The following is a 10,400-nucleotide window of genomic DNA, read 5'->3' on the forward strand; positions in this document are numbered from 1 at the left end:
GAGGTGTTTTGTTTTTTTTTAATGTCAGCTTATTGATTGTGTTCTAAAACTCTTTTTCAGTGGATAGAGTTTTACTTCACTGTGAAGGATCTGCCTGTAGTTGACTTCCTCCAAGATTCTATTTTTGATGTTGGATGCTTTGAATTCTTGATTGTAATAGTAATCAAGAATTATTTTCTAAATTTTAACAAGTTCATATGCTGCACTCAACAAGATCACATAGAACATGTTAACATTTTGCTGTGTTTGTTACTCAACAGTAAAGTCTTTCACCAGTCAATTTTGCATGTAGGCATAATTAACTTCAGTGGGTAAAACCACCACAAAGACTTGGAGTGTCCTCTGCCGAGTTCTTTTTAGGTTCATGCAAAATATTTTGTTAATGTAAATTTAAGATTACTTATCTAAACATTCAAAAGAAAGACAATGAGACCTTTAACGTTGTCAGTGCTGGCTCACCTGACCCCTCCTTGCCCCTGTACCTAGGCACTCCCAGGGCTGTACCGCAGAAATGAACTCATTTAATCATAGCCTTGTGAGCTAGAGGGACTCTCAAGGTGCTTTAGCTCAGCCACAGGCCTGACCTGGTTTAAATTGCCTCCAACAAACGATTCTCGCCCTAATCCCTCAGAATTCCAGATACGCTACTCTAGTGAGGCAGAAAGGCTCCCAAGTTTTTTCTCTTTCCATACATTCTTCCTTGGGTCAAATCAAACTTCTTTACCTGCAGTTAGAAAGCCACTTCTTTGTGTTTTTTTATTTCAGAAACATCCATGAGCATTTCTCTTGAAAGTTGCTAAGAGAGTAGATCTTAAATGTTCTCACCATAGCGACAACAACAAAAATGGTAATTATGTGAAGTGAAGGGTGAGTTAACTCACTTATTGTGGTAAACGTTTCACAATATATATGTGTATGAAATCATCACATTGTACACCTTAAACTTACACAATGATATATGTCAATTATATCTCAAGAAAGCTGGAAAAAATGTAAATCCTTTACAAACATGGAGACAGGTTCCCTTTGTCTCTGGCTTTTGTGTCATCATTCTTAATTATGCCTTTCTTTTTTAAAATTTTTCGGTGAGGAAGATTGTCCCTGAGCTAACATCTGTGCTAATCTTCCTCTACTTTGTATGTGGGATGCTGCTACAGCATGGCTTGATGGGCAGTGTGTAGGCCTGTGCCTGGGATGCAAACCAGCCAAACTGGAGTGTGCGAACTTAACCTCTATGCCACCAGGCCGGCCCTGATGCCTTTCTTTTTATTTCTGGCTTTTTCTTTGTTCTTGAACTATATACTTGTATCTTTCTAGACAATTCAATTAACATTTACAGAGTACCTACTGTGTGCCAGGGGCATTGGGCTAAATTCTAGGAATCCCTTTAAGGAACCATCAAGGACAGGAGGTGGCAAACTTTTTCTTTAAAGGACCAGATAGTAAATATCTTAGGTTGGGGGTGCTATACCGTCTCTGTCACACTACTCAACTCTGCCTTCGTAGTTTGAAAACAGCCATAGACAGTAAGTAAACAATTGGGCATGGCCATGTACCAATAAACCTTTTTTACAAAACAGGTGGTGGACCCCTGATCAAGGAGATCACGGATACTTCCGAAACAAATTAGAATACACCGTAAAGAGTACTCTTCAGCAACAGTATCAATGTGGTAAGCGAACTCTATCAGCGTGTGAACAGCTTTCTACTGGAAGGGAGCGCAGGGAATAATTCATTTTACTTGGGGCTGCTGAACAAGTTTTCATTTAGGAGGTGACTTTTAGGATTTAAAGGATTCCAGGAGGGAAAAAGGATTTCAAAAGGAGAATTCCAACTAGTGTGAGCAAGGGATGTGAGCATGAGAGAACATGTCACGTTTGCGAAGTCTCGAGTTCTCCTTTTGTGGCTAAAATACAGTGTATTTGTGAGAAGATGGGGAAAGCCGCGCTGGAGCCAGACCATGCAAGGCCCTGAGGCTACCCTCTGGGAACTGGATTTTAGCTGTGGGCAAAGATGGGGACACAGTCAACTCTGTTTAAAAATGGAGGGGCCGGCCCAGTGGCGCAGCGGTTAAGTGCACACGTTCCACTTTTCAGCAGCCCTGGTTTGCATCCCGGGTGCGGACATGGCACCGCTTGGCAACCCACGCTGTGGTAGGCATCCCACATATAAAGTGAAGGAAGATGGGCGTGGATGTTAGCTCAGGGCCAGCCTTCTGCAGAAAAAAGAGGATTGGCAGTAGTTAGCTCAGGGCTAATCTCCCCCCCCACCCCCCAAAAAAAGGGATTGCCAAAGTCTACACCATGTGGAGGGAGTTTTGGGGTGGGAGACAGTGGAGGCAGGGAAACAAGTTATACACCCATTCCTGTTGTCCTGGTGAGACAGGATAAGGGCTTAAACTGAGGCAGTGGTTTTGGTATAGAGAAGAGAGATGTTACGAGGATGAATTGACAAGTCATGTTGACTGAATGGTTGTTTCCAGAACTCTGGGATGGTCAACTGGGTGGTTGTGTCCAGTCATTTAGTGCTCAGATTTTCTCCCAGACCCTGCCCTTTCCTTGCTCTGTATCGCAGAGAGCTGATCCTTGCAAACTATAGTTCCCAGCTCCCTCGCCTACTGGCGTCTTGTTGGGCACAGCCACGTGGGAGGGGGGAGACAGAGAGAAGCCAAGATGTTTCTCCCGTCTCTCCCTGTTCCTGTGGCAAAAGCAGCAGAAGCTGCGTCTCCTTTGTACATCGAGCTCCTGCTGTGGTCCAGGGTTCCAGCTCCCACCTGATGGCCTTGGCTCTTGGGCACCGTAACACCATCTCTTCTGTGTTGCTTCAGCCCCGGGGGTGAGAATGGCTTCCTGCCATTGCTAATCTCTGGGAGGCCTCACCTTCCTCTGTTTTCTCCCTCAGCTTCTCTGACATCTTTTTAACCACTTCCGCAGGTTAAATTCCTTCAGTTGAACTCCCTAGCATAGGTTCTATTTTTCTGACGGACCCTGGCTGAGAGAGGTAATGGTTAAGAGTTGGGCAGTGCAGAAGATTAAGGTAGAAAAGGAAGATAATTCCATTTTCAATCTGTTTCATAGTTTGATATGAGGTTCCTATTGTGCTATAATGGCCTTCATGCTTTCTCCCTCTAGTCCATTTTTCACAAAACTGGTCAGAGTAATTTTTTAAAAAGCCAAATAGATCATATCATTCCCTGCTTAAAACCTCCCAGTGGCTTTCCATTGTACCTAGAATAAAAGCTAAACTCCTTACCTAGGTACATGAGCCTCTACCTGCACCTGCTTATCTTTATGTCCTCATTTACCCTGCCAGCCACATTGGCCCTCTAGCTGTTCCTCAGACTCACCAAGTTAATTTCTGCCTCAGGGCCTTTGCACTTGCTGCTTCTACTGCTGGGAATGCTCTTTCCTCAGCTCTCCTCATGTCTTCCTGCAGGTCTCTGTTTTTGTGCCACCTCTTCAGATATACCACCACTACTCACCTCCGTATTCTGGTTTTTGCTCTTCATCAGATGTATGAAATTATAGCCTTTATGTCTTTCTAATTCTTTCAAGTTTGAGGGAAGAAAATTTTGCCTTGTCTGCCTTTCTATTCTCAACACCTGTATAGGGTCTGGCATACATTAAGGGCAGGATGAATATTTGCTGATGAATAGATGAATCATTATTTTACCTTTACAAAGTCTTGTATAGCAGAGGTGCTTTGTATATTTTATTTTTATGACTTTACTTATTTGTTTTTATTATCTTACTTCTATGTTTTCTTTTTCTGAAATGCCCTCTCCCATTCTATCTTCACTATTCAGTTTTGTTTGTTTGTTTTTGTTTTGGGGGGTTTTTTTGGTGAGGAAGATTTGCTCTGAGCTAACATTTGTTGCCAATCTTCCTCTTTTTTTGCTTGATGAAGATTAGCCCTGAGCTAACATCTGTGCCAATCTTCCTCTATTTTCTATGTGGGACGCCACAGCGGCTTGACAAGTTGTGTAGGTCCATGCCCAGGATCCAAACTTGCGAACCCAGCCCACTGAAGTGGAGTGTGTTGGACTTAACCACTACGTCGTGGGGATGGCCCCATTCACTATTCATTTTTCAAAACAGTTGGAATCCTTTCCTCTACGAAACTTTCCCTCCCTACTCCATACAGAGCATTGACTCCTCCCTCCTGTGGGTTCCATTGTACCCTGGCAAGACTGACATTTTATTGCACTGATTTAATATTCATCTCCTCTTCCTAGATAGCAACCTCTTAAAGGGAAGCTGAGATCAGGAATGTCACTTCTATAGCTTCAGAATCTAGAGTAGTTCCTGACACATAGTTGCAGTCAGTAAATTTTTGTTGAATGAATGAATGAATGGAGTAGCAGATACAGGAGATTCTCCAATTCCACATTTCTATTTTTCCATACACAGTGGCTCACTGGAAAAGAAAAATGGTTTCATATCTGTAAAATGGGGATGACAGTACCAACCTCACTCCATTTGTGGGGAAGATTGAGATCATGGAATGAAATCTCTTGGGAAGTTGTAAGTATAGTATAAACAAAACCCATCATTCCTAAAGTATGGGGAAAGGGCTTCTTCCACAGACAAGGATGCATCCTGATCTCAGTATCAGTTTTACCTGAAACTTGTCTATAAGAAACCTTCACATTTCTAGAATTTTCAGGATGACTTGGGAAGAAGGTGTCCTGATGGAAGTAGGGTTGAGATAGAGTTCACAAAAAAAGAGGGAGAAGTCCTTAGGTGAGCATGCCTGGCTTTTTAGAGGTTTGGTTGATCCTGGCAGGAAGGCCTCATACTGCGTCCGCTAGGGATGGATCCACAAAGCCCCTAAGCAAGAGAAGAACACACTCAGGGAGGCCCTGACCCCACAGCTAGATCAGGTGTTGGTCCAAGATGGCCAGAGCCGTGTACAGCGCCCATCTGTGCCTTCCCTTTCCCGTGTGAACCCGAGACCCCAGCCCAGCACCCTGAAGGGCCAATCGTCACCTGAGCACTGGAGTGTTGGGTCCTGACAGGTGCCGCCTTGCTCTGGTGCCTTCAACTCCTCAACTCCTGCATCTGCAACTTAGAGAAGCGTCGGGTGGAGTAAACATGTGTGACCCCTCTTTCTGCCCGCAGTCTTTATCCTTTGCTATTCTGCAGTGCCTTTTGGAAGCCGAGGGTCTGTTTTGTCTCCAGCCCTATTTTGCACTGTGTCACTGAGTACCTAATTTACTACCTATTAAGCAAAGACTAGAGGGAGAAACAGATTTTAAAACATTTAAGAGTATTTAAGTGCCAAAGTGCTTTTTCTAAGGATAAAACCAATGACAGGATGTTGGTTTTCATCCAAGAGTTCCTAGAAGACAAAAGCCATCCATGAGAACACATCTGGATTGAACCTGGGGGCACAGTGGGTGGGGACGTTGGGTTGAACTGGGGGCCTCTATGTAAAACCAATCGTGGCCTCAGAATTTAAAATTAAGTCATGGTGTGCAGGGGTACCTGCCCCCTTTGTGCTATCCATACTGCCCTCCCATGAAGGGGATCTTAGCATCATTTCAGACATATTTTTACTTCAGACACTTTTTAAAAATCCCAGTTCTATCAAAACAATTATGGATATTTTTGCTGATGCACAGAGCCAAGTTTTAAAAGAAACCGAAGTAGGCCTTAAAAAAATTAAAAGGAATTAATTACCTGCTTAGCCCAAGTGCCCGCCTTTTAAAAATTTAGTATTCTAAGAAAAGATATGTGAGTGGCTGGCATATGAGCATTCGTTGCTCTTCTCTGCGCTCTCCTATTTCTGTGCTCCTTCTTGTTTTTTCTTTTAATAGCATTTCGTATTTAACTGCATGTTTCCACATCCATCTCCCTCATTGGACTTGAGCTCATCTGGGGCAGAACCGAGTCTCACCCAGCTTGGATTCGTCATCACATCACTATGGTATGAGTGTGCCTAGTGCAGAGTTGTTTTTCAAAAACTATTTGTTGAATGAATAAACATCATTTTTAGCTGTAGGCTTGTTGCAATCATAGGTTCTTTACCTGCCACACAAGAGGGGCCGCATAAAAACTGGAACGCTAGGCTTATGACAAGGAAAGGTTTTTATTTCAGGTGACATCAGCTGGGAGATGAGAGTGAGCCCTCAAATTCGTCTTGTTTCCCCAAAAGATGGGAGGCCAGGGGTTTTGAAGGTTGTGAGGAATGTGGCTGCTTGTAGGGAGGAGGAGCCTGTGGGCTTGCTGGCTGGTGCTTCGTTTGGCCTTGTGAGGCTGTTTGCAGAGAGGAGGATGGTGGGATAAGGGAATCTGCAGGTGGCTGTCCTTGGTTGTCTGCCTCCCTGGCGGACGGCGGATTCTGGTGCCAGGAAGCGGAGGAGTAAGCAGGGAAAGGGGATGAGTGCTTTGGTTTTAACCCCATATGTGCTAAGTTTAATGTAGGGCAACAGATATCAGGGCCAGTATCAGGCTTTTGTTTGGCTCTCAGCCTAATTAGATACTTTTAAATTCATAACAAGCACTAGCTCTTAATCAGATCAAAAGATGCTCCAGCTCACTTTTAATAAAATAAATATGAATTAAAACTCTACTGAGATGCCACTTTTTCCTCAGTCGTGTCCTTGTATACATTGTGCACACAGTGTCAACATTTTGTTAGTGGTATACACTAGTGTTACTTCTAGGGAAGGCATTTTGGCAACATGTACCAAAATTCCAAATGAACATACTCTGTGACCCAGGAATTCCACATCTAGAAATTTGTCGGATAGATATTCTCCCACAGGTGACAATGATACATGTAAGAACAGTACTGTGGTGCTGTTCCCAGTAGCAAAAGCCTGGCACTGACCTAAACGTCCACCAGTGGGGGACTAGTTAAATAAATAATGACATATGCATTCTGTAGACGGTCTAGTCCAGGGGGAAAAAAGAATAAGATAGCTCTGTATCTACTGATATGGGATAATGTTAAAAAAACAACATTCAAAATGGTGTGTAGGGGCCGGCCCCGTGGCTGAGTGGTTAAGTTTGCGTGCTCCATTGCGGCGGCCCAGGGGGTCCCTGGTTTGGATCCTGGGCATGGACATGGCACCGCTCGTCAGGCCACACTGAGGTGGTGTCCCACATGCCACAACTAGAAGGACCTGCAACTAAGATATACAACTATGTACCAGGAGGGATTTGGGGAGATAAAGCAGAAAAAAAAAAAAAGATTGGCCACAGTTGTTAGCTCAGGTGCCAATCTTTTTTTTTAAAAAAAAGACAGTGTGTACAGAATGCTACCATGTGTTATTTAAGTGATGATAAGACAAATGACATGTTTGCATGTATATGCATAGCTATCTCTGAATGGACTTATAAAACCCTAGTAATATTGGCTGCCTCCGGTTCAGAGAACTGGGTCCATAGGTCACAGAGAACTATGGTTTCTGTCACTGGCATCAAAGAAAGTCCTATTGACCTTCTTGTTTAACCCCTTACCATTTTGCCGTTGCTTTTAGAATTAAAAGTCCAAAATCCTTCCTATGGCCAGCAAGGTGCTTCACGACAGGAACCCCACTCTCCCCCCCGCCTCATCCTCAGCCCCTCTCCCTTCCTCTCTGCTTGGTCTCCTTTCAGTTCCTCAAACACCATTTTCTATTCCATTTTGAGGTCTTTGCAGATGCTGTTCCTCTGCCCAGAATACTTTCCCTTCATCCTCACCTGCCTAACTCCTAGTGGTCCTTGAGGCATCGGCTTGAGGCCACTTCATCAGAGTGACCTTTGCTACCTCCTCAGACTTGTGTAGCCCCCTGATAGATGCTCCCATGGCACCCCAAACTTCTTTGTCTGTGGCAAACCCTTACAATTGCAATTAATAAGTTATTGGCCTGATGTCTGTTTTCCTCGCTAAGCCACAAGCCAATGTCTGTCTTGGTTACCTCTCCACACATGCCTAGCTCAGAGCAGGCACTCGTAAACACTTGTGGAAGGAAGGAGAGCAGGATGGAAGGAATGAAGGTTGGAAGGAGGAAGTAGGGAAGGTAGCAGGTAAGGGAGAGAGGAGAGAAGGAAGAAAGGGAGTAAAAACAGACGTTAAAGCTCTTTGTAGGCTATCCCTATGTGTGTTCTTTGTCAGTGGTTAGTTTGTAGGCTTGGTATTCTCAGATTTATTTGAAAATTATATTGTTAACTCCATGGCCTTAGAATTTATACTTCATAAAAATTGGGGATTTGGGTTTATAGTTTAGAGAAAAAAATTTATCACTGCCAATGTGTTTTTGTGTTAATTTAGCCTAGAAATCATGTTATTCTGAATATTTCTTGTTTTACCCTTGAGGGGCAGTGGCTCTTCAAACAGAAGGTAATAATTTCTATCTTTTATGAGTGGGAAAATATTTCAATACATCCATGTTAGGAGTTTAGGCGATTTTAATTATTCTACACATTTTTACATTGATGCTGCTATGTTTAATATGAATCAGATGGTCACTGGGTTGTACTTAGAATGAAATCAAGCTTCTTCCCCAGCCTCCAAGGTCCAGAAGGAGCTGGCTGCTGCCCATCTTTCTGCTCCAACCACGCTGGTCTTCTCAAGCCAGGATCATCTTCCCTCAAAGCCTGGTCACTTTTTACCTCTTCCAGGAATGCTGTCTTCATTCAGGTCTCTGCTCCAATGTCAGCAACTCAGGAAGGGCTTTCCAGAAACTTCCATCTGAAGTATGGGGGACCAGACAGATTTTATGAGGCCTGAAGCTTATATAATTTGAGGAAAAGAATACAAAATTATGAATATAAAAATTCATACAAAAGTAAACACTTATTTAAAATAAGAAATGACAACAAAGGACAAAATTAAAAAGCTGACACACGCCCCAACCATTAGAAAAAGAACATATGTTTTTATCAATCAACTGCCTGAGATAATAATTTTTTACCCTACAATTTTGGCTACATACTCTTTGATCACCTCTTCCTGTGACAATGATAGTGTGATATTTTTTATACAGTGAATAAAAAGATAATGCAGTCTTCACGATAGTATCATTGATTGATATGTCTTTTTATGATTGGCAGTTTACAAAAGTTTCTTTGAAAAGTTTCACTACTCATTATGGGTAATGTCAAGTAAATTTTTAGGATTGTTGTCAAAATTTGAGAAATTTCTATTAGGTTTTTTTAAATATATGAGCTCTAAGACTTTAGGGCATTTCAAGTGTTTTGTTTTTTTTATGGGGTGTGTGGTGTGCCAGTGTGTGCGCGTGTGTGTGCATGTGGGCCTCCACACCAGCATGCTCCCGTCCCTCAGGGGTCTCGGACGGAGCCTGAAGAGCTCTGAAACTGAAGTCTCATTAGCCTCACAGTCATTGCCCCCCTGTCTCCACTCCCCAGTTACTCGTTATCACTTCACTTGGTTTCTATTTTCCTCGGCACTGAACATAATCTGACAGCGTCTTAATCAAGCCCTTTCCTCTTTGCAGCCTGCCTTCCCCCACTGCAGTGTGAACCAGCAAGGATGAGGGCCCCAGACTGTTTTGTGCAGGCTGTGTCCCCAGAGCCTCTTACAGGCCTGGCCGAGGAGTGGGGCTCAATAATTTGATGAATGAATGCTAAATGGGATTTAATGTCAGTCTCTAGAATTTGTTCCTGGAACTTATGAATGTCGATTTTTCATAAGAGCCATTTAAATTAAATTTTCACATTCAGTGTTATGAGCACTAATTGTGCTAATAGGATAATCTTCTAAAGTGGCAGTTTTTACCTGATATCACAATGTGTTTATTTCTTTGACTAGAAGTTTTGAAACAGTAACACCACAGTCTTTAGAGTTTGTATGGACCTCAGATCTTTGACACAGCAGCTTTCAAACTTTCATGCTCCATTAGCTCCCAAACTAATTTTAAAATAAAATAAAATGAAACAATTGGCACCCTCATACATTTTCAAGTTATTAATTTTTTTAAATCATAAATTTAAATATTTGCAAAGGATATAATTTCTAACTTGGTGTAAACTGTATTAATTGGAAGCAAAATACCAAATCAATTTGATTCTTGCCTTCATTGCTTTTATTTATTTATTTATTTTTTCTAAAGATTGGCACCTGAGCTAACAACTGTTCCCAATCTTTTTTTTTCCCCCTGCTTTTTTTTCTCCCCAAATCCCCCCAGTACATAGTTGTATTTTTTTGTTGTTGTTGTGGGTCCTTCTAGTTGTGGCATGTGGGACACCACCTCAACATGGCCTGATGAGCAGTGCCATGTCCGTGCCCAGGATCTGAACCCCGGGCTGCGAAGCAGAGCTTGCAAACTTAGCCACTAGGCCACGGGGCCGGCCCCTCTTCATCCCTTTTAAAAGTACATTAATGAGGGGCCGGCCCCGTGGCCTAGTGGTAAAGTTCTCACACTCTGCTTAGATGGCACAGGGTTCACAAGC

The 10,400-nt window shown here is 42.8% G+C and overlaps 1 long non-coding RNA gene across 1 annotated transcript; it reads left to right on the top strand.

The window, feature by feature from the left end:
* The first annotated feature begins 772 nt into the window (after nt 1-772).
* LOC123288774 (uncharacterized) lies at nt 773-4,647 on the top strand. The gene is made up of 3 exons (XR_006532300.2): nt 773-847; nt 1,581-1,672; nt 4,410-4,647. It is a non-coding gene; the product is annotated as an uncharacterized lncRNA (long non-coding RNA).
* The last annotated feature ends 5,753 nt before the right edge of the window (nt 4,648-10,400 follow it).

The sequence above is a fragment of the Equus asinus genome, chromosome 9 (assembly GCF_041296235.1).
Source record: "Equus asinus isolate D_3611 breed Donkey chromosome 9, EquAss-T2T_v2, whole genome shotgun sequence".
Classification (NCBI taxonomy): Eukaryota; Metazoa; Chordata; class Mammalia; order Perissodactyla; family Equidae; genus Equus; species Equus asinus.